The sequence below is a fragment of the Phyllobates terribilis genome, unplaced genomic scaffold (assembly GCF_046119375.1).
Source record: "Phyllobates terribilis strain yellow unplaced genomic scaffold, ASM4611937v1 Scaffold_4__5_contigs__length_816908805, whole genome shotgun sequence".
Taxonomy (NCBI): Eukaryota; Metazoa; Chordata; class Amphibia; order Anura; family Dendrobatidae; genus Phyllobates; species Phyllobates terribilis.
Genome location: NW_027362764.1, coordinates 435,903,406 through 435,915,711, shown reverse-complemented (window position 1 = coordinate 435,915,711; position 12,306 = coordinate 435,903,406). Strand labels below are relative to the sequence as shown.

Genomic DNA, 12,306 nt, shown 5'->3' with positions numbered 1-12,306 from the left:
ATTGCCTTTTAAAGCGATCCATACCGTCAATACTATGCTAATTAAAATGGAATTACTCAAGGAAGCATCATACTTATTTTTCTTCTTCCAGTTAAGCATTCATGGAGTGGCTAAATATAGATTTCTATATGTTTTCATGAAGCGGTTTACTAAACCCATTCTGTGTCTTCTTGGCCTCTTTTTGTTTTAGCATACAAAATCATCTATTGATCGGATTCAGTAGCTTGTGTTAACATAGCGCTGTTTCCCCATCTAGAAAAAAAAAAGCATCCCTGTAGGAGCAGGAGTTAATTTCTCTCCCTGTCAGATTACAGCTGCTTTGTACTTTTCTGCCCATTGAATGGCTTCCTCTGAAATAATTCAGCATTCCGCCGTGGAGTGAATAGGGCTATGGGTGCACTGTTTTTTTTGTTTTTTTTTTATGACAGACAAGCATCAGGCTGAGGCTCCGTAGGACCACCAAATTTATTTCTCTGTGCTGTGGCTGCAATGGAGAATTAGTCTCTGGGGGTCAGAGAAAGTGTGTTAATCTACTTTATCTGCCAGCTTACAGAAAATTGCATATTTAAGCCTCTTGTTATGAAACCGCTACATCAGTCTCTAATTAATGTGTTCTCCATGCTGTCTGAGGCTGTGCTACCTCCAGCAGCCCAGTGTAGAGCTACTGTATCTTCTCCTCCAGCCTCAGCAGCAGCATCAGCATCAGCATCAGCAGCACAGAGAGGCAGTAGCACATTGGTTAACACTGTACATAACCTCCTCACAAATTGCACAGCTTCAGCAGCAACACATCCATTAGTCTGGAAAAGACAGCGTTCCCAAGTGGCTCCGGTGCATTTTCCCCCCAATTCTCCTGTCGCCGTCCAATCCCTGGATGTAGGGAGTGTTCAGGACTAATCAGGTCAATGATCATCCCAAGCCTCAGGGGACCTGACAGGAGCCTATTGCCCTAGTTAGAAGATCTCTCTCTGTCCAGGGCACAGTGCTTGGAGATATTACACAGAGATCAGTGGCAAAATTCCACTCCGTACAAGAGGAGCTCTGAGGATTTCATCTGGGCTGTAGTCAGAGGAAGCAGGGACAGCACAACCAGCACTTGCTCTACCTGCCTGCTGGGTGTTGGTTTGGCAGCTTGGACTGTAGGACATCTCAATTAAGGTAAGTGCTCCTTTACTGTATCTGGAGGAATGCATCCTTCTAAGTGTGGGTATGGAAACTTCTGAGGGATCTGGCAGTCTGCACTGCAGCAAATCAGCCTTCTATCTCCTGTCAATAAAACAAACAGCTTTTATTTCTCTCTGTCCTATTTTTTTTTTTTTTTACTGATACTGTTCTGTCAATTTCTGGAGTGAACTGTTTTCTTTGACCTTTTCATGTTTGTTGGCTTGAAGGCTTCGCTAAGCAGGTTGACTCGTAGTATTTAAAGGAAATGTTAAATGTCTGTTATTAGGATGTGAAGAATAATTCATTGAGGTGATTCATTTTTTTGTAGTATGTTCTTACTTTGGAGAGAAACTTTGGAGTTGAATAGGATCATCTTCGAGAAGGTTTTTATGGCTGGAGTTAAGGAAGCGGAGATATAAACAATAATTGGGTGATGATGGGGAAGGGTGAATATATTATTCTGCTGACTAAGTAAGGTACGAGCTAAATCCTATTACGTGTCCGCCTGCAGGGTTAATATCAGGGGAACATGCATTGAAATGTGATTCCACCATGGTGGATAGCTAGAGCATAAAACAAGCCATTAATGTCAACACTGTACTATGTTTCCATCTTTCTCCAAGAACGTTCTTATTTATAGAATAGTTGACAGTATTAATAGGTCTACGGCACCTAAGAGACAGAGTGGAAGAGGCAAGATATCTGGTTATTGCAGATAAAACATTTAAAATGCTGGCTGATATGAGTTACAAAGACAACAGCTTAGGAGCTCTCTCCCCATACATCTCAGCACCTTGATCAATGTTACATTGAATTACAGATGGGGGGGGGTGAATAAATCATTTCTAGGTTATTTCAAAGCAGGTGAATATTCTCCCCACCCAGCCCCCATCAAAGCCTAATCTCCAGGAAGAGGGAAGAAATATGTCCTAGAAAGTGTTAAATCAAGAAGCCAAGTCAGATTAGGAACCAGGTATTTCATCCTGTCACTCTGCATTTGAAGTTGGTGGATGATAGTCAAGGACTCTTTTTGTCAGTCTAAGGTCACATATTAAAGTTAACAAGAGTCCATTGTCCTCCGGTGACTGACTGCCCAGATTTTCTCCCTCGGGTTAAAAGGACTCGAGATACTTGTTATTCCATTGTTGTAAAGCTGTAAGCACAATCATTATATCCATGTATATATTTGGGTTATTATATGTGTTATTCATGTGGCTAAATCTTTTGATATTTACTTGTCCGGAATGATATACAGTATTTCCCTGCATTATTTCCTATGTAGTTGTCCATTTACAGGTTCTCAATCTGCCATACTAGACATATAATAGAAAAAACATTAAATTCTATTAATCCCACCTGTGCGTCAGTGATAAAGTGTTCAGTAAAAATTGAATGCACCTCTGTTAATATCTGAGCTGAAAATATGCAGAGCAGATAATACAGTGCTCCTAATCAGCATATCATATACCATCATGCCGCTTATCTGCTTTTTCACTGATTCTCCAGGATGCAGAGCAATTACAATGAACTTTTCCATCGCATACTGAGCAATGCTACAAACCACTGTACGTTTTTGCTATGTAAATGAGGGAATGGCTTTTTATTAAGTTCAATGTGTTAGGAGATGCTAAGTCGAGAATAGTAATGAACAGTGAGATGTGAGCAGATTAAATAAGTATTGAAATAATGTTCAATAAGTAAACAGCGGATTTAGATCCCTCTTGAAGTCAATTTGCAAACAAAAGTCTGAGAAATGTTGGCGCAGAAGTTTAGACCGGTCTTTTGTTGTAACTTTTACGATACCATAAAATGTTGTGACCTCTGTACATGAGTTCCCGACAAATTTATTGTGTAATAAAACAAGCTCTCGGTATGAAAAAGTAAAAACTAACGATAATTGTGCACTTTCTGTAATGTATCATGAAGTACACTAGTCAAGGCAGAATTGATAGAGATTGTGAAGTTCATAGACCTAATGGCAGCCTTGTACATAAGGTGGACATCTCTCCTGACACTTCCATGACTGCAGTATGCACACTAAGTCTCTACGCACCGTAAGTACCTAGTTCTCCTCACCTCCTATGCACACTCAGTTTGGCTGAGCATCCACGTGTTTTTAATGGGGAGAGTGTAGTAACCTACTGCCTGACAGCACAGCAGATCTAATGTGTATCTAATTAGTAAAACCATATTGACAAAGTGTAGAATCAGTCAGATTATAGGTTAGGATTATGGGTCCAAATCCGAAAATATTCTGATGGCTAGTCATTTGAGTATACTATTTTAAGTCCAAAAAATCTACACTGGATTTTCCCAGGGCAAATCCTGACCATGTGAACATTCCCTTACACCATCCATGCTATTATTCTTACATAGTTACATAGTTACATAGTTTATAAGGCCGAAAAAAGACAAGCGTCCATCCAGTTCAGCCTATTTCTTGTGCACTGCAGCTATTCCGCTATTCCTATACCATGCGGTATAGGACAATTTATAAGGAGACAGAACATACATTTATAAGGAGACAGAACATAGAAGAAATGATTCATACGTTGATCCATTTTTCGCTTAGTGGCTGGCAACAGAGGGCAGTCAGGCTGCCCCCATACACGTTAGACTGCCAGTCAATCTGCATTGGTTGATTCAGCCAACATTATAGAAGGTACAGTAATATTTCAGGGGAACAGTGGAGCTAAATTATGAAAAGTCCACCAAATTTATCAACGTGTTTCATGCTATTTCATATATTTGTCTAGTCTAAGTTTATGGCACCAATTAGTTGGCTTACTTTACACATTTTTAGGGCAATGTGTAACACATTAAACCACGCCCCTTTCTGAAAAACACCCCCCCTTTTAGCGAAGCCAGATGCTTCAGTAGTAATAAGTAGTAGAAAGTGTCTAAAACTCATCATAAATATGGTGCATCATGAATGCACTTTATTCTCCCAGCTATGAGACGCACTATGTACTTATCTTGGTGAAGTAGTTCTCAGGAATACTGGTAAAGTCAGTACCATTGCATTATAAGGCCTCGTTATTATTCTGCTGCAAGGCTTGTAAGAATAGGAAATATATATGTTACCTGCTAGCCGTGCACATGTCCTGGCAAGCACCTGTCGACACAACATCATCAGCACCTCTGCCTACTGAAGTGGAATGAAAGATTTGAGAGAATCCCTTTAATTATAGCTAAGGCTCATGTACATGGTTGTATTAACTAAGGCGCCATGCATCAGACATATGTGTAAAGAGAATTAGTCAGGCGGTTCATGATAACCAAACCGCGGGCATCATGAATCGCAGCATGGTTGCACTATTGCAGTGGGGTATACGATTTTCAGAAATGTTACGCCGTTTCAAAGATAATATATTTTGAAGGTCCAGCCAGGGACCATATCCAAAGAACAGACTAGTCCAGCTCCGCCCTGACGCCTCCTTCCGACTCTGGTACAAGTGATTGACAGGTCTCTACCTTGTGTGTAAATACGGAGAGACTAGTCTATCAGCTGCTGTGGTGCTAGGAAGAGCCAGAAGAGCTTATCTAATTATCTATGAAACACTGGAGCATTTCAATGAATATATACCTGCTTGCAATTGTGCAGCCAGGCTCTGATTCATGGTGCCTCACTTCTGATCCACATGTATCAGGCTGTATACAGTGATATATTTATATCATGGTTTACGTGATTAGGTACGCTTCTATTCCCAGATAGAGCAGCAAACTTCACCTGACGGTAGAGATGAGCGGATCAGGAAAAGTTCAAAATTTACCTCTTCGTGCAGATTTTCCAATAAATTCGATTCGTGGAGAAGTTATTCTGCAAATTTACTGGACCTTTTATGCTCTGAGGTCTCTCTAGTCTGAAGATCATAGTAAATGTAAGATGTAGAAAGAAAGAAATAAATAAAAAGACACATGCTCACCTCTCTGGCCCCTCTGCTCCTCACAGTCACCTGTCCTGTCCTCAAAGCATTTTCAGATCACCGCTGTGCTCTCAAGGTCACCATGCTTGCCATGATATCTGGATACAGTGACCTTTGGCATGCTAACGCAAAATCCTCCTGCGAGTGGTGGCAATCTGAAAATAAAATGAGGACCGAACTGGTGATGTGGAGAGGCTGGACATGTGAATGGTAGGGTGAGTACAAGGATTTTTTATTTTTTTACATTTTGATGGCTTTTTATAGTTCAGCCAGCCACCATCATTTTGCTCAATCCTTCTACACGTGAATAATAAAAAAATCATCAGTTTGGCAAATGCAGATTTTTGTAAAATGTGTATAGAATTCAATTACACTTGATTTTATTCACTAATCTCTATCTTACAGGTTTACTATAAGGTACACAGAATCAAGATTGCTTTTTATTCAACCTTTTCTTCTGACCACACATTTTTTCTTAGCTTCTGGAATTTCTGAAGGCTCACACTGTATTTCAAACAATTAAATAGGCCCCTATTCACCCAACAGACGCCAAATATAGTGTGAGAATACTTTTTTTAACTGCATTCATAAGACTAGTATTCAATGCTCTCCAATACTGTGAGTCACTGCAAATAAAAATTTAAAATATGCAAATTTTTCTACCTTAGGATCTATAGATGATGGTCAACACATTGTGCTTTAAAGTGAATCTGCTGAGAGCAGCAGGCAAATAGACCTTGAATCTAATGATATATCACTTAGATTACTGTGTGCAGCCGTTCTGACACAATCAGAGCTTTTAGATTTAGAATGAAGCAGAGCTGAGAAAGCTAACCCCGCCCACACCAGGCTCACTGTGTACAAAGTCCATAGACAGTGAGCTGCTCATCACAGAGGGAGAGGGCATTTCCGGAGTAATGTAGTCCAGTAATGTTAATCTCTTAGTGATAAATCCTTCACAGTTACTAAATAACAGCACACACTTTGACAAGTGACACCTCTCTTAATTCTGTGTTTCAGCCACTATCTTCTACTGTCTTCAGATTACATAGCAACATTCTGCTGGCAGATTCCCTTTAAGATTGATGCTTAAGTCAGGAGCTTTTACCATAATGTGCTTTACTACTAAAATTAAATGCTATATGGACAGAGCCATACAGCCCATAAAGACTAATTTTTTGGAGTAAAAAGAAGTAGGAAACACATGAAATATGTTGTATTTCATGTATTATTTTGTGCAGAGAAATATGCAGGAGCCTTTGATTTTATACCCCCCCATTAACAAAAATTCATTTACTTTTCTATCCAGTGAAAGATGAAGATCAAAGCCACATTGCAACTCTTGCGGTATTTTTTTCGGTTAGAAAACCTTTGTTCCAGCAACAGTTTTGCTTTGATAACCTCATAAACATGCTGTCAATGAGATTTCCTCATGCCTTTACAAGACACTGCTAAAAACTGTCTTCTGCACCTTCCCTACGGTATACAGTAATATTAAGTATAACTAGGAGCACCAAGTTCTAGTTGCAAATAAGCTTGCTTGCAAGTCTTTTAACATGTAGCTGTGAAGTACAGCTGCCGGCTGCAAAGGTCACAAATGTCAATTAGCCAAAATCTCTATTCATAGAAATGTCATTGAGTTGAAATAACAATGATGGGCTGCAAAAATCCACCATATGATTAAATGGCACATTCGACAAAAAAAGATAATTACAAATATTATTATAATTCTCAAACTTGCTACTATTATTATCACCATATACAGTATATACACAAATAGAGTGCAATTTCTATACCTTTCTTATTTTAAGTTACTTAAAGAGAACCTGCCATAAAAACAGCCAGCTAAAAAGGTATTTCCTTCAGCCATTGTGGTACTTATAGTACAATTTTAATTGTGTAATCGTCTAAGGCCGGGGTCACATGGCAGTCGATTCTCTTTTGCGAGAGAATTGGGCTGATTATGCTTTCGTCACTTTGATCAAATTTTGTCAGAGTTTGAGCCAAGTGTCATCTTAGTGTTTTACGAGAGAATCATATCACAGGTATGGAGAAGACGGAGAACTTAATTTCTCCATATTTTCCATGATGTCAAACTGCACTCGGATGACATATGAGTCTGATGTTTCACATGCACCCATAGACTTGTGGGTGGGTGCGCGTGATCTGAATATCAGAGGCACTTGACGCATGCTGTGAATATTTTCTCATGCCGAATTGGAATGAGAAAAAAATTTCAGATCAGCACCGTCCAATAGTATTGTGATGGGCCACTGGGGATCTTACAGAAGGGCCAGCTGGGGTGTGTAGCCTCACTTGCAGCAGATAATGATGTCACGGTAGCTGAAATGGGTCGCTGGACCGCTCAACGCTTCCCTCGTGCTCTCAACAATTTCATAAGCGGGAGGTGGCACTTGTGGATAGTATAGAACCCCCCGGGGGCACTCCTGTAGCGGTGGTGTCTGGGTGTAGGTTTTGGAGTGCCCGTGATGTTTGTGCAATCTCAAGCAGCCAGACACGCAGGTGAACTTGTAAACATAACAATTTTACTGAATGAGGTAACAGGTTACAGTCTCTCTTACAGGCAAAGTTCACAGTATATTGTGCATATGGAAGTTATGGTTTTCCCCTCATGAGACAAGCATTGTTATTGTCCAGGGCGACTGGAGCAGAGTTCTTTTCACTTGCTTGTACAGGAAATGCTATGCGCAGTAAAGGAAATATAACACTGATGGAGGGACCTTCACAGATTGTCTCTCTGTGGAAACTCACTAAAGTGTGGATGTACTCACAGTTTTTAGCCCTTCGTTCCCTCTTGCAGGGGGTAGATTTAAACAAAGTCAGTGGCGTAGCAGCCACATGGATCTGGTCCTGGCTAGAAGGGATCAGGATAACCAGAGAGCAGGAGAGTCCATGTACAGCTTTCTCTCTCCTGACTAGAAGACATTTCACTCTTTTTGTGAAGGCGATTATGTGAGGAAAAATGTCCCCTCAGCGTAGACTGGCATTGAAAACTCTTCTCTGAGAGAACAATGTCTGTCCTCAATCTTCCTGAGGCAGCAGGAACCGCCCACAACTGGTCTGTACCAGCGTTGTAGTCAGAGTGAGAGCCCTGAGCTGGGAGGCACCTCCCAGCCGTCGCTATGGCCACCACTTGTTGTGAGGAGAATAATCATTACTTCATATACCCACATTGGCCAGCAGGTGGCAGGAAAGTACAATTTACAATGCAATGTATTATATCCCCTAATTCAGTGCACAAAATAGAATGAATCTAGTACCACACTACAACTGTCTCATTTAGCAGCAGTAGAACGGGAAAGGGGATGCCACAGTATAACATTGGTTTGTGTGCAATCCGATAAAACATCAAATAGCACATGGCCGTGTTATACAGCAGTGTGAGAGAGCCCTAACTGGAAGTTCAGCTGCTGGAAGCAAATTCAGTTTAATTCTCCATGCAGCTATTCACTTCCAGCCAAGTGGGTGCCTCATGAGCTATGAACAGTCAGCGTTCTCCACACTGTAAAAGTGCTGTAGTGACAACCTGCTCTTGTGTGATGACAGGGTTTCTAAATGAGATCAAGGTGATCTTATTTACTTGAAAGGAGCTCTCCTCCGGTGGGCTGGTTGGTGTTTCCCCTCTTCCGAGGAAAGATTTTGAAGTGGACTTAGTCCTGAGTCTGTACTAAAGACCTTTCATTCTCAGGATAGATGGGAATGTAAACAGTTGGAAACCCAGAGATCGTTAAGTGATGGTATATGTGTCACCCTACCTGGATGCCACAAGTGTAATAAAGCTGTGTCTGAGAGCAAGGGGGAGGTTCTCTGGTCAGGGGAACATTAGCATGCAATGCCTCCTGTCTCAGGCCAGTAGGGGGAGCTGGCTGCCCCTATAAAAGCTGGTACTGGGGACAGGGTTAGGGAGAACTGGATTGCCTGTCTCAGCTTTGAGACGTGTCCCAGAGTGGAGCAGGGACAGAAAGTTGATTGCACCTAAGAGGAAGTGTGGCAGGAGGAGAGCCACAAGCCAGAGACAAGAGGCGAAGAGAGCCTGTCTTGGCAGAGAAAGACTTAGATTTACCAGACTTTGGTGTCTGAGGCTGGAGGGATTCCACATCCCCCAGCAGAGAACCAGCCCGCAAGGGACTGTACATTCCTTGGCCTAAGAAGCCTGGAGGCCCTGCCACAACCGAAGGGACCAGAAAAGCCGTACAAGGCTGGGAGCAGAAAGGAACCCACGTCGCAGGCCATACAGGCGAGAATACACGAAAAGCTTGGAAACGTGGGCTGTTACCCTATAACGAGGAGATAGCCAGAAGGAGCGCAGAAAGCACGGTAGGCCTACACCCTCACCCTGACCAGGGCCAATTTCCCCGTTGCTCTCAGACATCCAGGTCCCCTCCTAGCTGGGACTGTTTGTGGGTCAGTTTGCCTGTTTAGTAAAGACCCTGGACTGCAACCTGTTGTCTGTGTGCTCCTTGCTCCTCCAGCACTATCAGCACTGGGACTCTCACTACCATCACTTCCACCATCCACTATACTGCCCTGGGGCCGCACTCTTCCCGTGGGGAGTCACACTACCATAGCTGCACACCTCATCAGCCCCAGCGGTCTGCATGCAGCGGCGGTTCCTAATAACCGCAAATCCACGGGTGGCGTAGTCGGACATAATTAATAACACATAACGGACTACCACTGGCCTGACCACCCTGAGCCACGGAACCGGGTTGCCACTACTACTCCCATCGTTCCCCCTATGGTCCGGATCTGAGTGCCCCACGGCCCAGGGGGCGAGTCATATAGTCTAGTACTGTAACCATCCAGTGCTGGGATCCTAGCACAAATTCCACAAAGGACAACATCTGCAAGGAGTTTGTATGTTCTTCCAATGTTTGCGTGGGTTTTCTCCCATACTTCAAAGACATACTGATATGAAATTTAGATTGTGAGCCCCAATGAAGACATTAATAATAATGTACGTAAAGTGCCTCCGAAATTATTGGTATATAAGCAAGTAAAATGACTATGTCACTCATTGCTCAGATAGGAATATTCTTTTAATATTTCACCCTTTAAAAATCATAACTTACTTAAATTATATCATAATTCATGAAATAGAAAACCTTTTTTTTCAAACTTTATCACAACAATTTAATCTAAAAAATATTCAGTCATTATATCAATATCCCAAATCCCCATGTCAAAATTTGATGGAATCCCAAATTGACATGTTATCAGAGCTTAAAGGGTTGTCTTTTCTAAAATTAACAGTCTACAGTCACTCTGCGTGACTGGAGACTTCTGAATTCCCCCCTGTGCACGTACTGTGCGCTGCGGGAATTTGCCGGTTTCTGAGCTGGTAATATGATGTATGCGATATACATACTCATGGGCAAAGCCGGTCTACTGGGTGTGGCCTTGCTCCATACACTTGTATTGAGCGAGGCCATGACCACAAGATGGCTGAGCCCACTAGATGGCCACGTCAGTAGATGAGGTGCCGCCTCGCTCAATACAAGTGTATGGATACACATACATACCCACAGTTCTCGGCTCAGAATCCAGCGAACCCTCGCAGCGTACAGTGCGTGCGCTGGGGGATTCATAAGTCTGCAGTCACACAGAGTGACTGCAGTGCAGACTTATTAATTTAGGCCAGACAACCCCTTTAGTAGTCCTTAGTTCTTACACAGTAGTCCTGCAATATGAATGATAACAATGGCCACCAATAGTTTACTATAAAGTTCAAGTAAAGCGCTAATTCTAACAATGATTGACACTCTAACATGATTAAACTTTGCAGTTGCTCTTTTTATGTACCACTATATTCTATTATATAATGGTGCTTTTTTACTTTAGGAGAATTACCTCTCACTGAGGAAAGATCTCACACAAAACCTTTTAATTACTATTTCTATATTGTTACTGCACTAGAATGACAATGAGGCAACATTCAGTATTTATGGCACAAAAGCATTAAATCAATTAAGCATACATTTATATGATGAATATCACACTTTTTTCTAAACATATGTCACTTATACATCGTCTAATGAGGAATGTATTGCTGACACTGTCAGTATTTTACATTAGTATTTGTAAGCCAAAACCAGGAGTGGAACAATCTGAGCAAAAGTATAATGGAAACACGTCACCACTTCTGTATTTTTTTACCCACTCCTGATTTTGGCTTACACATACTGATGTAAAACACTGACCAAATACTGATTATGAGAACATGGCCTAAAATGGGAAATGCAACACAGTTACAGGGTTTATTATTAGGTATATCAAAATAGGGCTTAATAGAATCCTAGAAATCATTGAATGTTGGAGTTGAAAGGGACCTCCAGGGTCATCGTGTCCAACTCCCTGCTCAATTCAGGATTCACTAAACCATCTCAGACAGATGTCTGTCCCATAAAAATAGCCACTCCTTAGATAGAGTTTTGGATTGTTTGTCTGGCCATATGAGTTGTCAGGTTAAGACAATCTTGTCAATCAAGTTGTCAGGTTAAGACATCATGATTGATAGTATTTATGATCCAAGGAATACTCAAAATCAGCTGCTTCGTCTATGGCACTGCATATATTACGTAGCTGGTCAGTTTCACTAGATTTAGAATGTGAACATTGAAATTCATGGGTGATCAAATACTTGATAGGCTGCTGCTAATTGAAGAGGTTTCTTTCCCTCAATTGACCATGTTCTGATAGGTATCGGAGAATGTTTCCTATTGCAGTACAGTATGCATTTCATGGTTCATTTCCTATGAATTATCTCTGAGATCCTATTAATCACTAATACGTTTATATATATTTTATACACTAGAGCACACATCCAGGGAGTTTGGTGGTATAAAGTAAAATTCCATGCTAAGGATGGGTATGATAACTAATGTAATTCAGTATACATACTTGGAAATGAAGCTGCATTAGTTGAACTGGAAACAGTGGCTCACTCTAGACCAACAAATGGAAGAAACGCCACCAAAAAGTTGTGATTTGTTTTTTTTGTGAGACTTCAGTCCATATTACACGGATTCTTACAGTGTCAGCAATACATTCCTCATTAGACGATGTATAAGTGACATATGTTTAGAAAAAAGTGTGATATTCATCATATAAATGTATGCTTAATTGATTTAATGCTTTTGTGCCATAATCAAGGGCATATATTAATTCTTTACAATGATCTAGTGCATGATTCTTG

The 12,306-nt window shown here is 41.2% G+C and overlaps 1 protein-coding gene across 1 annotated transcript in view; it reads left to right on the top strand.

Moving 5' to 3' along the window:
- Positions 1 to 612: 612 nt before the first annotated feature.
- The window catches only part of CDH12 (cadherin 12), a 1,546,793-nt gene continuing 1,535,099 nt past the window's right edge, over positions 613 to 12,306 (top strand). Inside the window, exon 1 of the mRNA XM_073678634.1 lies at positions 613 to 1,158. The gene's annotated coding sequence lies outside the window, so the exon portion shown is untranslated. The remainder of the gene's footprint in view (positions 1,159 to 12,306) is intronic.